The sequence below is a fragment of the Phaethon aethereus genome (genome assembly GCF_964289735.1).
Source record: "Phaethon aethereus genome assembly, chromosome: 13".
In the NCBI taxonomy this organism is placed as follows: domain Eukaryota; kingdom Metazoa; phylum Chordata; class Aves; order Phaethontiformes; family Phaethontidae; genus Phaethon; species Phaethon aethereus.
In genome coordinates, this window is record NC_138589.1 from 7,012,699 (window position 1) to 7,028,010 (window position 15,312).

The 15,312-nt window shown below is 42.0% G+C and overlaps 1 protein-coding gene across 1 annotated transcript in view; it reads right to left on the reverse strand.

Moving 5' to 3' along the window:
- NKD1 (NKD inhibitor of WNT signaling pathway 1) overlaps positions 1-15,312 on the reverse strand; it is a 108,432-nt gene that overhangs the window by 20,316 nt on the left and 72,804 nt on the right. The window lies entirely within an intron of this gene.

The following is a 15,312-nucleotide window of genomic DNA, read 5'->3' on the forward strand; positions in this document are numbered from 1 at the left end:
TGTATGAGAGGATCATTATACTTGATTTGCTTTTGTGTTCACTACCCATCTGGGATAATTCCAGCAGACAATCTACCAACAGCTTTTGGTACACAGCCTCTCCTACAAACATCACTAGAGTCACAGGAAGTTCTAACACAGTATTATGAGAATATAAATCAGCAAACTGTTACTGTAAAGAAGTTGAATAATTTGCAAAATACTGAAAGTTTGTGACATATTACAAAAACACATAGCATTCACCAGTCGTGAATGAAGTAACGAAGCTGAAATGAAGTCCTCGTTCTGTTCCAATTTCCCTTCTTCAAATACACACAAACCTTACTACCTTCCAAAAAGTTAACACTACCTGCCAAAAAGCTTAAGCTGCATTTTTTCAAGGATGTATATTCCACCCAAGTTTCAATTTAAATCATTATGCACTTGCATAATTCAACAGCACTCATAAAGAGCATCAATATTAACATCTATCAGACAGATATCACAACGTATCATAACATATATCAAATAATAACAGAAATATATACATACTTCTCATGTGGATTAAAAGACAAATGCCCAGGAACCTAATAGCTGTGCCTTTGGCTTCTGCAGAGGCACTCAGCCTTGTACATGATGAAACCTTCTATCTGAAGAAAATTAATTCTATATTTGTATTATGAAAATATACACAGATTTTTTTAATCCTACCCTCAAACTTTTTAGATAGAATTTTTTTTATACATCCGCATACCTCTGCCAACAATGTTATGCCCATACTTCATTAGGCATAGCAGTAATCCTGCAGTATTCCCCCCAAAAATACAAGATACTGCAAGAATGTGGGTCCTAAAGCCAGCATTTTTTCTCTTGCACTGCAGCATTTGCATTTAACCAAAGCCTTTATCCTAATGTAGGAACCGTTTCTTGGGGATACCTTTGTAAGTACGATCTCATGTAAGTGCCAGTTCAGTAAAGTCAGATTCCTTACAAAAAGGGGACATGATCCCCTCCGGTTCAGGATAACCCATTTCAAACTGGGTTTACTCTGTGGCTCTCTTGGTGTTTGGCACTACTGAGGTGCCTCCCAAGCATTCTCCCAGGAAAGCAAGTCACTAGCGTGCTAGAAATTAAGGTACTGTATTAGCCATTTTTCATCTTTTTTTCTTTTACATTTCAAATAGAACAATTAGCTTAAAAAAATCTATCCTTACTTTATACTCTCATAAATTCCAAAAGCTAAGATTTCTGCCACAGCATTCGCATTACCGCACTGCAATATATAACACATCTCCTAGCCTTATTTCTTTGTTTAAATTTAACACTGTTGCCTTACTTCCCCTGCCCCCCCAACTGTGGTATACTGTAAAAGATTCTGGATGTGCAGTAAAGAAAGGGGGAATGAGGTAGGAACCCAGACCTTTGGAATTTCCCGACTTTGATACTTATTTGCAGTTTTGATGTTATACTATCACCAGCTTCCCAACGTGCACATGTAATTTGCATTACACAAATGCAAGTAGACATGCAGGTTATTATACACTTACTCACACACCAATACACTTTGATTTTCACATACTGATTCCCTACACCAAACATAAGCTAAGCAGGAAGGCCAGCTGAAAGAAGAGAAAGTTCACTTCACAGCAGTTTTTTCCCTTGTCCTTTTAACCTGGTGTCATCAGACGAACAGGGACCGTTTATTAGGAGTTTTTGTATAGTGTTTATCATAACGAAGGCACATACTAAGATAAAGTAATACAGAACTTTGAAGTATAGCTGAAGAAGCGTCGTTTGGCTTTATACTCATTTTGTCCATAAAATACAACTCCACATTCCTGGAAGTTCAAAGCTAAGGCCACAAAAAGACCCCCATAAAACAAAAGACAACATTTCGTCTTCTACCTTAGTCCAGCCTTGCTGTTTCTTTCTAAAATCAACAAGAAATGAAAAGGTAACACGGGCCTTCATAACACGGACTGTTATATTGACAGTGGTTCTTCGTAACTATTAAATACGCCCCTAGATTTTCAGTGGCTCATGTGTACCAGCAATCAGTTTCTCACGTGAACAGTTGTAACCACGCTGATAGAAACATTTCTATGAGGGGCTTCTGCAATCTCTAACAATCTCGCTGTAGGGAATGTGAAATAAATGGAAGCTGGATGGGTATGACCCCTACCTTTGTTGGAACAGTGGACAACCAACTCAAAAAAAAAAATCAATCCACATAGATTTAAACGTATAAAGGTACTTAATGGCCAAAAGTCTTCTACAGTGGTCTTTTATCCGTTACGGGACGGCATCCCAGATGACATCCGCATGGCAATCAACATTAGGCTGAGAGCACTGAGGAGCAGATCCTGTGCAAGGTGACTGTTCTCTGCCCCAGGGTCCAAAGAAGTCCAACTTCTCAGTTGCTGGGTTTTTCTGTCAAAGCAAAACGTCTTACAGAGCGTTCTCTCCCTTCCACCACCGCGCTCCTGCACCGTGCCGAAAGCTGCGGGCATGTGCAAAGAGCACCAGAGCTGCCCAGGCCACAGGGTGCCGGAGAGGAACGGCACAGAGTTGCCTTCTGGTTTCAGGAATAGCCCTTCCACTGGCACGTTTAATAACCTTTCTGGATGTACAGTTTGTGTGTTCAGATAGGAAGCTTTCACTTTAATGTATAATTTATGTTACAGAGGAAAAAACGTGCTCTGACAAATTAGTCTTCTCAAAAAACAAGAGTTCAACTATTGGGGAAGGAGGGGATACATCTTGCAGTACACTCCTTGAGCGAGTTTAAATACTATATGCCAGAAATTATCCGCTTTGAGCTTCGCTGACCTCTGATCCGAAGAACTCATTGGCCTTGCTGCTCCAGGGAATTATCCTTTGAAATCAGTTACTCATTTTGGAGCTCAGATGAAATGGGAAAATCTGGTGATCTCATCCCGATGTCAAGTTTCATTCAGCAAAGAAAAATGAAACCTAAATGAGCAAACTTTAAAGGGGAATATGGAGGTATTAAAATAATATTTACGAGTGATCAAATAACGTGTCTGTGCATATATCCTCGTGTGCCTTATCCAAACCCAACGGACATTTAAAAATACATACTGGACATACTGGAGTATGACTGTTTTGTCTGAGAAGAGGCTAAGTGCTTGGTATCTTGTTTCTATACTTAGTTTTGACTATTGACATGCGCTCAATTTCACGAGGGATACAAACACATGCTGAACCTACTTATAAATAAAACGAGAATGTCTGCTTGGGACACTTAAAACTGGCAGCCTGTGAACAGAGATCCACCAGCGAGCCGCGTGCCAAGGTTCAGATATATTCACAATGTGAACTTCCTTTCAGCTCTGCCAATGACATTAAACTAGACCAGACAAGATAGCTATCTCAAAGGAGTGTGGAGAATTAATAGACTTGTGTTTCCAAAGTCTGGGCCATCAGAAGTAGGTCTACATACAATATGTCATCTGTGCAAAAATACTTACGTGCCTCCCCGCTCAGATAACAAGTCCTGACAAAGAGAATGCTCTATATGGATGAATACAGAGAGAAACCTACCCTTGTTGTGGGAATCCACAACTGGAGGAAAAAGAAAAAAATGTATTTATTGCTTCTCATGGGAATAACCATATGCTCTCAAAAACAATGTTCCCTAACAGAACGTTTCATGAACTGAAATACTGCATATGTTTTCTTTATGGTGTTCTCTTTTTCTTGTTCATTATTAATGGTCTTGTATTCACTTCTATAACCTTAAGACACTATAAAAATGTGTCTGGACAATATTTGAAATTGGAAAGACAATAAAGGAAAAATATTAACTTGGAAAAATTGTGAAATACCATTCTTTCATGAAAAACAAACTGACTGGCTTAAGTGTACTAGCAGATGTTTCTCTCTAAGATTGTTAATTACTACCACCCAATTGCTCGTAATTGAGGTGGGGGAGGAAGACAGGGAGAGAATGAACACCATTTTAAAGGTATTAAGACTCATCCCTGAAGTATTAAGTCTTATTTTCAGAAGTTTATTCTGAAAAAGAAGGGGGTAATAATTCCAACTGCTCCTTAGGAATGACCCAAAAAATCCCCGAAATGAGGGAAAACTGATTGTTGTGCTGCATATATTGAATAAGCACAGAATGCTGAGCTTCAGACAGCGAAACCATTCTTCAGTCACCTCCATCCTGCATCGGAGAATAAGGGGGAAAAAACAGAGCGCTAAAACAAAGCTGCAGTCAGGCTGAAAAGTGACTGTTTAAACTTCACTCAGGTGGCTTGTCATTTCAGATTTCTCAAAGCCTCATTGAAGCAAAGCACCATGCTCTTCAACAAACGATCCTCCTTCTCAAATTAAGGACAGTTTCACCCTGTTTTTCAATTGTACTTAGCATTTTAGTCAGATGGATTAAGAGGATCTTGTGGCCAGAAACAAAGAAGGATGCAACTCTGATGAATGTTCAGGTCTAGGTTACAGCTACCGAGTCCAAATTTGCACAGCAGTTAGGAGAACTTGGGCTAAAGATGAACTACTTCAGAGCCTCTTTGGGATGACAGCCATTCAGAACGGTACGTGATAGATTACAGGGCCCTAACTCAGACAGCAGAACTATGGGAGAAGCTACGCAGTTCCTCAGTGATAAATTATGACTGGACATTACCAGGGACTATTATCTTCACATCAGGGTCATTACTGTGTAATTCTTGAGAGAAAGCAGTAAGGTAAAATTGGAGAATTGTCAAAAGTGCCACCTATGAAAGTCAGCATCTGGCGTACATAAACCCAAACCCTTTGAAGTGAAATATTATTAGCCTTCCCCTCAAGTCGGATAGGCTGGATTCCATGGCAATTCTTTGAAACTACTACCAGGAACAAAGGGACAGAATTATCTGTATGTGGGGAAAAACAACAAAACACACACTGGAGCCTGAAACTTGGGGGGAGTAGGATAAAAGGAAAATTAAAAAATGCATAGACGTATCAAGACAAGGAGATGAAGTCATACTGTAACAGCTCAAATTAAACTTCAGTAGCAACACTGGACTAGTGGAATTGAGCGTCAAAGAGCTGGTCCAACCGAGCTCAGTAGTCAAATTCCCACTGACGTCAACAGGGTAAGGTTTACAGATCTAGCAGATGCAGCAGACCTTAAAGTCAGAGACTATGAGGACCGAAAGGATAGAGAAAGAATTAATCGTGTTGTTTTTCCTGAAGCCTCTGATGTCTAAATTATCTGGTTCTGTCAACATTTTCTTCATTGCAAATCTGGTTTGACAAACATAACTGACATTCTTTGCTGACTGCACAACGACCAAAGCAGTAACAACTATGTTTGAAAGTCCAAAATGCGAAGTCGTCCTTTAACAATTATGTTCACATTCAGATTTCACTCTTAAGTTCTCCTGGAGTCCATGGATTAAGAAATGTCACCCCCATTAAGCACACATTTTGGTTTTATCCCACATAGTTGGTTGAAAGACATCCCCGATGGAGATAACTTTGCTTGAGCAAAGGTCCTCTTCTCCAGCAGCAAATGAATGTAGGCAGAATAGGGCCAGGAAGGGAGTAACACTCCTGTTCCACAGCCACCAGAATAAGCACAGAGAAAAACAGGCTTGTCCTGGGTCAGTGCCAAAAGCGTGTATTCAACTTTCTCTGGCTGAAAGCTGAAGCTGATGAATTAGACACACCCTTCAAAACAACAAAGATCAAGCTGCCTTCTCTGAAACTTACTGCAGCGAAATTAACTGTCCATTTTAAGTCCAGTGGGACAAGTCAAAACCAATTTAGCAAGAGCTGTACTAGTTGTACTTTGTACTAGTCTGGGATGGGTATTTCAACTTGAAAATACGGAGAGAAGCAATTTTCTTCTATTTCACTCTTTCCTGTTGATGGTCACAACACAAATTAAAGGTTCAATTGCACACTACGGAGTGGAAAAAAAAAATATTCACGATGTCACAAGACCTACTGCCAGCACCCGACCAAGGGGAGACTGTTAAGCGCAGAACAGAGGGGTAGTGACTCAGACCATGTGATGGCTTGCAAAAACACCCCAACAAAAACAGACAACCAAAATATGTTCTAATCATTCAGGCATCAGATAATGATGTTAACTGACAAGTCACTGCTAGGACATTGGGGAATTGCTAAACTGAAATTCAGTCAAATGTTCAGACAACGTTTTCTCTCTTGAATAAAAAGTAGCCAAACTCACATGCCTGTGCAACACTACCTCCCTTTAAAGCTTCAATTCCTTTTGCCAACCCCAATAATTTGACACATATAAGTAGAAGTACTTCCAAGCCTCCATATAGTGTCACAGCTTTCTGTCTAGGTCTGACATCTTTTTTTTGGCTGTTGGGTTGGGGTGGGGGAGGATTTTTTACTATCTCCTTACCAAAAAAAGATTTGTACTAAAGATGCAGATACAAAGGACAATATGGTCTCTCTCTGCTAGCTAGGGTGTAACTCATACATGCTTAAACACTAAACCTAGATTTCTCACACTCTCTCTGGAGTGAGTTTGCTGAAGGGAGGGAGTTTGCTGAATTTTGCCAGACTGTGATTCCCTTTTCCAATTAGTTCCCCAACTGGCTGTATTTCATCAACAGCAACTGCCAGATTAAATGCCTTACTTGACCATCTTCACCCAATACACTTTGATGTTCAGTTCTCAAGCTTCAAAATACCTTTTGGATGAAGATCAGACAGCACTAAACAGAATTACTAATTAATTAAGCAAAGTTAAATTTTAAACACTGTTTGTTGTGTTAGCCAAAAGCCTGAACAGAACAGTCTTTTTTTTCCCTTCCTCATCAGAGATCAAAGAAGATAATTTCTCCCTCCCATCCCCTATCTTAATAAATAAAAATAAAAAAAAAATAAAAAAAAAATTGAAAAAAAGAAAAAAAGGAAAAGAGGGGAGGGGCATGGGGGGGAGAATCTCCATAAGCTTTGGTCAGAATAGTTCAGGATGATACCTGTAGCAGCAAGATTTGTGTTTGATCAGTGGGTGTATCAAAAGCCACATTACCAGAATGCAATCTGCTATAACTATCTGTATCATTTAACATCGGTAAGTACTTCTTAAGCAAAAACTGTCACTGTCATATGGACCACTTTTCTAACAGCATTATGTATCCCTAAAGCTCTGAATGGGCCTGCGAAGTGTTGAATTCTGTTGCTAAACAGTGACAGATGGGGACACCCACTGATCATTTGTGACTCAAAACCACTCCTCTCTAAGGATAGCCATACACTAGTTTTGGTTAGTACCTGGTAAGAATTGTGCTTTTTAAAAATCCCTTCTCTGTGTAAGTTGCAGGTACGCGTGTTCCCATAGGATTTTCTGTCTTAAATTTTCTTTGTCTCTCTGGACTTCTTCCCCCTGAGATTCACAAGGGAAGAAAAAGAAGAAAAAACCTAGCCACCACATAACCCTTTATTCTAACGAAGGCTGGGTAGGTAATGTTATTAATAATGTATGCTTTGATATCAACTCGTTCCCATCTAACTCAGATGTTCAATGGGAAAATCGTGTTTCCACCACCTTTGCTATGATAAAAGGGCCTCCAAAGGTATTTGAACTGTAAGATTCATTTAATCAGAATCGCTTCCCATAAGGAAGAATGTTACTCTGACCCTCACAAAGCTAGCCTTTCACAGAGAGCAATGTTGTGGACCTGTACGGTAACATTATTTTGGCTGTGATGAATCAGCTGCACATCTGACAACTCCCTCATAGTCAATATTCAGTAGCAGGTTCGGTGTTCCCATCTCTCAGAGCCCTACATCTTACTCTGAGAGACGGGGGAGAATGGAAATTGATCCACAACACAACTGAAAAGCAATATAGTGACTAAAAGTCCAGAACATACAAGCATATGTCTCTTCCCTTTTTCATATTTATACATGGGTGAGGAATGGTACTGAGGTGATACGTGACATACTGCAAAACATGCAGAGAAATAAAATTCATCAAGGCTTGACCCAACCACCTTATTTAAAGTCTAGAGTGCACACAGGATCTCATCACAAGAAATTATTCCCACAGAGCAAATGCAGGCAACTGCTCACCACTATTAATAATTATAGTACAGCCTAAAGTCCACAACCAGAGATGGAAGTCTGCTGTGCTACCTACTGCTCAAAATGCAGAAGGAGATGGTTTGGAGCATGCTTGCAGGAGGAGCCAGCCCTTCCTATTGCTCTAGAGAGCCGATGCGTTTTGCAACCCAAGACCCAGCTTCCCACTTTGAGCTACCCCTTTGGTGGAAAGACCTGCAATATCCTCCTCGACAGTGTCACTGTGAATTTTTGTTCAAACGTAGCATCTTGAAATCTGGGCAGCAATCCCTGCTTGTTAGCGGGGCCTGGGCAACCACCCCTGCAGGGGCACAGGCGGCCTGGGCCAGGGCAGGCGGGTGGGTGGTCAGCGGAGCTCCCAGAGGGTCCTGCCGCAGGCACGGAGAGCAGCCTCCACCTGAACACCCACTCGGCAGGAATATCCTTCCACACCTGGATGGCTCCACTCTCTGTAAAGGCTCATTAAAATAACAAAACAAGGGTCTGCAGCACCACACTTTAGCTTTATGCCTCCAAATCCTTAAGAGGGACTGTAACTCCCTCCTAAATAAACCTTCTGTGCAGGGAGCTCAGGGCTGCCTGGGCTCCCCTCGGCCACTCCCCGCCGGCGCCGAGCCCTGTGCGCAGCCGCGGCTGCACGGCACAGCAAAGCTCTCCGCTCCTCCAGAGCCCTGCGAAAATTCCTCGGGTTACAGCCCCCTTACTTCTGGATATGTTCTTTTACAACTGCTATTCCTTCCCTCTCTTTTTGTTACCTTTACAGTTTTAAATCCTTTTCAGTAAAAAGTTGGGCACCTTGTATGACATATTTTATTGGCGAAAAGATCTGGATTGCTGGATCAGATTTATAAAGCAAGAAAAACTTGATTAGTGGTATTTTTATTTTTTTGGTAGGCTGGGGGTTGGGACTTTCCATCTAACAAGAGCAGCTGGACTCCAAGCTCTTTCAAGAGCTGAAATGTTGCTTCAGGTTCATTTCCACAACCCCATAGCGCTGCATTTATTATTTGCTTTTACTCACAAACTAGTTGTGGTTACAAAAAAAAAAAAAAACACAAACCCTCTTCCAAACAAATGACATTTTATCTTTTTCTCCACAGGAGAATAAGGTTGACTGCTACTTGTGCTTTCAGGTTTGGATATGATTGAGATGAAACATCTGTTAAGAAAAAAAGGTGTGGGGGGGACTTTTTTCTGCTAAAAATATCATGCCTTTTTTTCCCCCCCCCCCCACCAAACTTGAAACATGTGATGAAATTCAACTTTTAAAATACAACCCTGGAGCTACTTGAAACTATAAAAGTCTCCTCAGTATCTGAGGCAAGTCAGAATTTCCACTGTTCAAGCTGGGCTTTTATGAAGAGCAGACTTTAGAAAAAGCTGTAATCTGTCTAGGTAACAAAGGGCACTTGTTCTGCCTGGTGAGGTAAAACTTTGGGTTTCTGTAGCTACTGCAGCAGAAGTGGAGTTGAAGCACACAAAAGCACCCTGACTGATACACACTTTGAATTTGGAACAGCAACTGGCAAAAGCAATATGCTTCTCGCTGAAATTGCCTCTGCAAGTCTGCGCGTACACGCTTGTGCACGTGTAAGGTTCAGCGGGATGACAGGTTGTGTCTAAACCATCCAGCCCGAAGGCTCAGGCATGGATCTAGCACCGTCTATGTAAAATGATGGCTCCTAAATTCGATCCCAGAAATGCAAGAACTATTTAATTCTGTCATAAACTGCATCCTCACCTGAGACACTCTAGGATATGAAATCCCTACGGGCAGGAGAGAAGGGCCTTACAAGAGCATGCACATGGAATCTAAACAAGAGCCACGGTAGCAGAAAGCTACCAAAGCCCAGCAAAGGGAGCACTCCGCTACTCGGTTGCCTGGCTGTGTCAAGGTCAAGTCAAACACAAGAGAACTGGCAACTTTAGGAATACAGGGGAGTTGCAGCAGGACATACCGCCTAGTAAATGCGGTATTCAAGATTTCTGAAAATGAATGTAGTGTTTCACATAAAGGCAAGGGATTTGAAACAAATGCATTGCCTTCTGAAATAGCAAGGGCCAAAACTTCTTGCAATTACAAGAGCACAAAACTGGAATACTTCCATGAACACCAGCATGAGAGCATTATCTGGCCCCAAATCTTTGCCTGGAAATATGCTCTAGTTTCACATGGGTTAAACAAAACAAAACAAAAAAAAAAGGAAGAAAAAAGAAAAGAGAGAGTCACAAGAGAGTCAGAGAAGAATGGCATTTTGACTCACTTTTCAAAAACATGTTTAATAAAACCTCCACGAACTGTGGTCAAAGCTACAAGAAAAATAACTGGTAATAATCGTTGCTGGGAAATTAAAAGTAGAAAAGGACCTTTGTTCTTCAAGTAGAATAAATGAAACCACTGGTATTCATCATGTTTCCAAAGAGATTGTTTTCAAACTCCTGACTTGTTCCCATATTTCATTCTTTGTTCTTGGTGGTGGATGTCCTGGGGCAAAGTTCAAGTACATTTTTATACTGTTGCACATGTACAGCAATGCAGCTTTATCTCTGCACCACGCACGCTAGATCAGCCACGTCTCACAGATATGCCCAAGTCTGACAGTTTGCCAAGGTGTATCTGATGGTAGACGCTGCCTCCCAGGCTAGTCACGACCGCAGAGGCAGGAGCTGTGACCCAGCCATCTCAGGCGGCCATGGGGGTTTGACAGCGTACCCGCGCAGCGGGCAGCTAGTGCAGAGCTGTGCACCAGCCTGCACTCCCGCGCCGTCAGCGGGACTGTTACCCAGCCTAAGCTAAATGAACAGCTCACCCCGATACGCCTACACATGCGACAGTTCCTTCCTCTGAATCACAATGTTGACAGCCCAAGCGAAACACTACTGACCAAGACTGACTCGGTGAGTCCAGATCACTGAGGCCCAGCTCTTTCAAACCTCACGCACAGAGCACGAGCCTCGTATCACTGGCACCCATTTCTTGCCCCTCTCTCAGTCCCGCTACATGGTAGCTTCCCTCACCGGTGTAAGCAACCAGCTGGGTGCCACAGTCTGCTGCCTACGCCCTGCCGTGATGCTTCACGCACTCGCGGGATGCGAAGGCAAATGCAAGAGCCCTCCTGCCTTTGGTGAGATCTCCCTCAGCGACGTCCTTTTGCCCTTTGATTCTCCTGCTTCCTCCATGCATCCTGATGGTCTCGCTCTCACATGCTACAAGAGAAGCAGCTTGTAGACGTAGATTTTTCAACAGCTATACCCACAGGTGACTTTTTGCCTCCTAGCAAACTAGTTCACGACTACCCCAGAGCTGAGAGTAAATGAGTGTTCTTATTGTTAATTGATTTTTTTTTTAACGACCGCTAAGAAAGAGCATCAGCTTCTCTGTGAAAGAAGGAAAAGTTGCCAGTCTTAGGTAGAAGGAAAGAGTATGGAAAAAGCAACATTGTTATACATACCAAGCATGCATATAATATTATTTTGAAGCTTTCCATGTTTCAGGTATTCACCAAGGATCAACTCTACTTTTTTGAGGTGCTTGTTCACTTCCCTTTTCGTTAGCTTGGTTTTCTACTGAAGTATTTTTTATATGTTACACACAATTAAATTAGCATTTGGCTTTCTTCAGCTGCCATAAAGAATAGAGACCACTTGTAAGTTTGGAAAGTTTTCTCGTGTACTACACTTTGAAACCCTCTCTCTGTCATATTGTAAGGGACAGACATGGATGCGGGAAATCCCAGGCTCTGTTCTCAGCTTTGCTATTGTGTCGCTGAACCAAACATGCAGCTCACTTCTGTTGCGGAGTAACAACTTTCCAGCAGTGTAGAATGATCTGAATACAGAGATCAATGTGCAACTATTACATACAGCAGGTATGACCTTCCCAGTCTAATGCAGAGGATTAATAACCCAAAACAAAACTCACGAACTGTAGACAAAACACATCTACCAAAAACCGTCAGGCAGCGCAGGTAGGAGCTGGAGCTTGTCAGCGAACGAGCGCGACGCCCTACACGCAGGGAACAAGCACGGCATGGGTAGCGCATACCCTCCGCACAGCAGCGGCCCAGAAGAGGAAAGCTCACCCTCCGAGGTGACATAACAGCCTACTTTTCACTGCCTTTCTGTGCTCTGCTTGCCAACTTGGGTGGGAGCTGTTAGACACTGTAAAGGTCCATTTGGAAACACCTGGAGACGACTAACTCATTACACACAGGCCATGGACAACCACTGGATGGCAACAGTCTTTCTTCACTACTGACCTGGCTGCACTTGAAACAGCAGCTCTAGAAGTAAAAGCTTCTGACCCCTCAACTGGAACAGCTAATGTTAAGAAACACTTGTACAATTTTCTATTTTTTTTTAATTTTTTTTTTTTTTAAAGTGCCTTATGCCATAAGATTTTCCTCCCACTCATGGCAAACAGCCTACCTGCTTCTTATAATTTCCTGGATCTGTGCGTGACCACAGGAAAACTTCTGCTAATCCTACCAGTCTCATGTTCTTTGGTGACTTTTATTCTAACTGCCAAACTAAGCAGTTTTCTCTTGGCACTCTCCACTGCTCCTTTTCCTCCCCACTTCGTGTTCTCTGGTACTCCTTCCAATTCACAGTAACCAGCTTATCAGCTTCCAGCCTAGTCGGGGACTAGCTGTTTGTCAGATGCTGGCTGGTGCTGGTGGGTCACCCTGAAGCTTAAGATATTTTTCAGTTGTTTCATGTCATACTGAGTAGTTGAAAAGACTACAGCAGAAACCTCTTGACAGCCAAAAAAATACATCCAGTGAGCAAGCGATCACCAGTCCGAGGTGATCACATAACACATACTCATGCATAGCGAATCTACGCTAGAGTGCATAGGATTAGCAACAAGTCATTAAAACACAGAGTTCCCATACAACACCCCAGAAGGCTGACCACCAGAGCACTTTTAAGTAGTGGTAGAATTATTAGCGCTGTTTGCAGTGTCAGTAATGAACAGGTATTTGGTTTAAGAACATGACAGAAAGAACGGACCTTCATTTTCTGCAAAGCACCAAGCCTGCATCAATAGTACTAGGTAGGTAAGAACAACGGTGCTGAGATAAAGCAACTTTGCCTGTGTGCAAGATGCAATCTATGTATTTTCTATAAATACACTGGATTTCATATACATAATATATAGAAAATTATTTAAGCTTTAGAAAATAAATGAAATAACCATCATAACTGAAGGCATTAACTAGAAAGGCGCATGCAGTTTGAAATAACTGCTTTTTATTACCCATGCATTGCTTAGCCTAGCACAATACATGAATTTATTACAACTAAGAGATCAACAAGTATGGTGAAAAAGTGTCTCACAGGCAAATAGCAGGTTAGCTAAAACTAGTTAAAATGCTTGTTCAAGTTTTCCTTTGCTGACAAGTTTATAAACAATTTGGGCCCACATACGATGCCACCTTTCCTCTGAGTTGACAACCCAACAGATACTCTTCCAATTACCAATTTTAGAAACAACTCCAGGAACTAAAGTGTTCATCGAATTCTTCCTGAATGGAGACACAGGGGAAAAAAAAAAAAATGGGAATTAGCTCGCAATGCACGAGAGCACCCCGGGGGTGCTGGGGGGGCCATACTCCACCCCATACCCTCCCCTGCAGCTGCAGTCCCAGCAAGGGGGAAGCATGGGCACCTCAGCACTCGCATGGAAGCCAATGTGCTCTCTTCACCGGGCTGCCTGGGACATGTATGGCAGGGGAAGCATGTGCATCTGTGGGGGGGGTCCAGGATGGTTGGCAGCATAAGATCAGCAGTTCATTCTTTACTATTGGTTCCTTGTTTGCTTATCAGCTCTTATTAACGTCAAAAATAACAATACAGCTCTTCATGGTGGAGCTGTTAACCATGCCTCAAGCTCCCACTTGACCACAGATTGCCTGGATGCTGGGTGGAGGAGGAGGAGATGAAGCACTCACTGGACATACTAGTAACAGCTTGAAAAACATGTAATACTAAGAATATAATTAATTATTTTTCTGCTCTGCTAAATACAACATGCCTTACTTGCAGGTTCAGAAATTCCAAAATGTCTTGTAAATGTGTGAGAAGTGCTACAGCTAGATATGATAGATTTTTTCCAGCAGCAACATGTGCTTTGAACTCTGCTGGAGGGCTCTCTAATATTTATGGGCAAGAAGATGACCTGAATAATTTTGTCCTTTCTGGTACCAGACAAGGAACCATCTTACATCTAGGGATGTGGATACATCTGGTTTGGGAAACATATCAAAAAATGGGTTTTTTGATTCAGGTCAAGCTCTGTCACTACTTTCAGCAGGACTTTGAATATCATGTTCAGATAAGGCACCAGGAAGGCTTGGATCTTCTCCAGTCTTCTGTTGAGAGAATAATAAAGACAACACCCTCAGCTGACAAATGAAACAGGGAACAGATTGTTATCAGCATAAGAGGCAGCTCCTCTAACAGGAACAGGACTATACTGATCTCAGAGAGATGCGAGATTTCTGGTTAGTAGAAACACTTAAGTCATACTTTTCAGGTGAACAGTGACATGAGAAATCACATTATCACATAATGGGGTGACAGGTTAGGTATCTCCTGAGCTTAAGAACTTCTTCACCTTGAACTTCAAAAGGCAGCTGAAGTAGACCAATAGCTATATCCCACTGGGCTCTAAAGAGCTTGTATTGAGACAAATAGGAAATTACCTCTTTTCCACAACCAGTCTGTGTCAGAGGGAGATTTTCCTGCTTCTGGTTCAGATGTCACAAGCAGGGAGAAAACAGGCTGCTCTGAAAAGGTTCTAAATGTTCAAAGTGATGGAGGAACCCCGATTCACTTCATTAAGACATGGAATGGTCAAGATAAGAAAGCTCTCCTGGTCTACGGGCTTTAGCTGTGAAAATTTTCCAAAAATTCTGGGGAAAGGAGGTTTAAAAAGTTCTGGAAAACAAGAGCAGGACTCTTGAACAATTCATTAAAAAGCTTTCTTATGTCTTGAAGAGCAGAGAGAGAACTTGGATGTCATTACTGAACACACTAATGGCAGATATCTTTCTGAGCCACCTGCATGTCTCCGTGATGGAAGATGACTTGCTATTTGATGCTACATTCAATTCCTACCTGCCATTTTACCTTCCCCACTGAAATTAAATAAAAAGTATCTCCCAATATCTGTGCTAGTTTCTGTGACTTCTTCCAGAGCCACCTCCAATCATTCTGGCAACCTCCTATTCTATC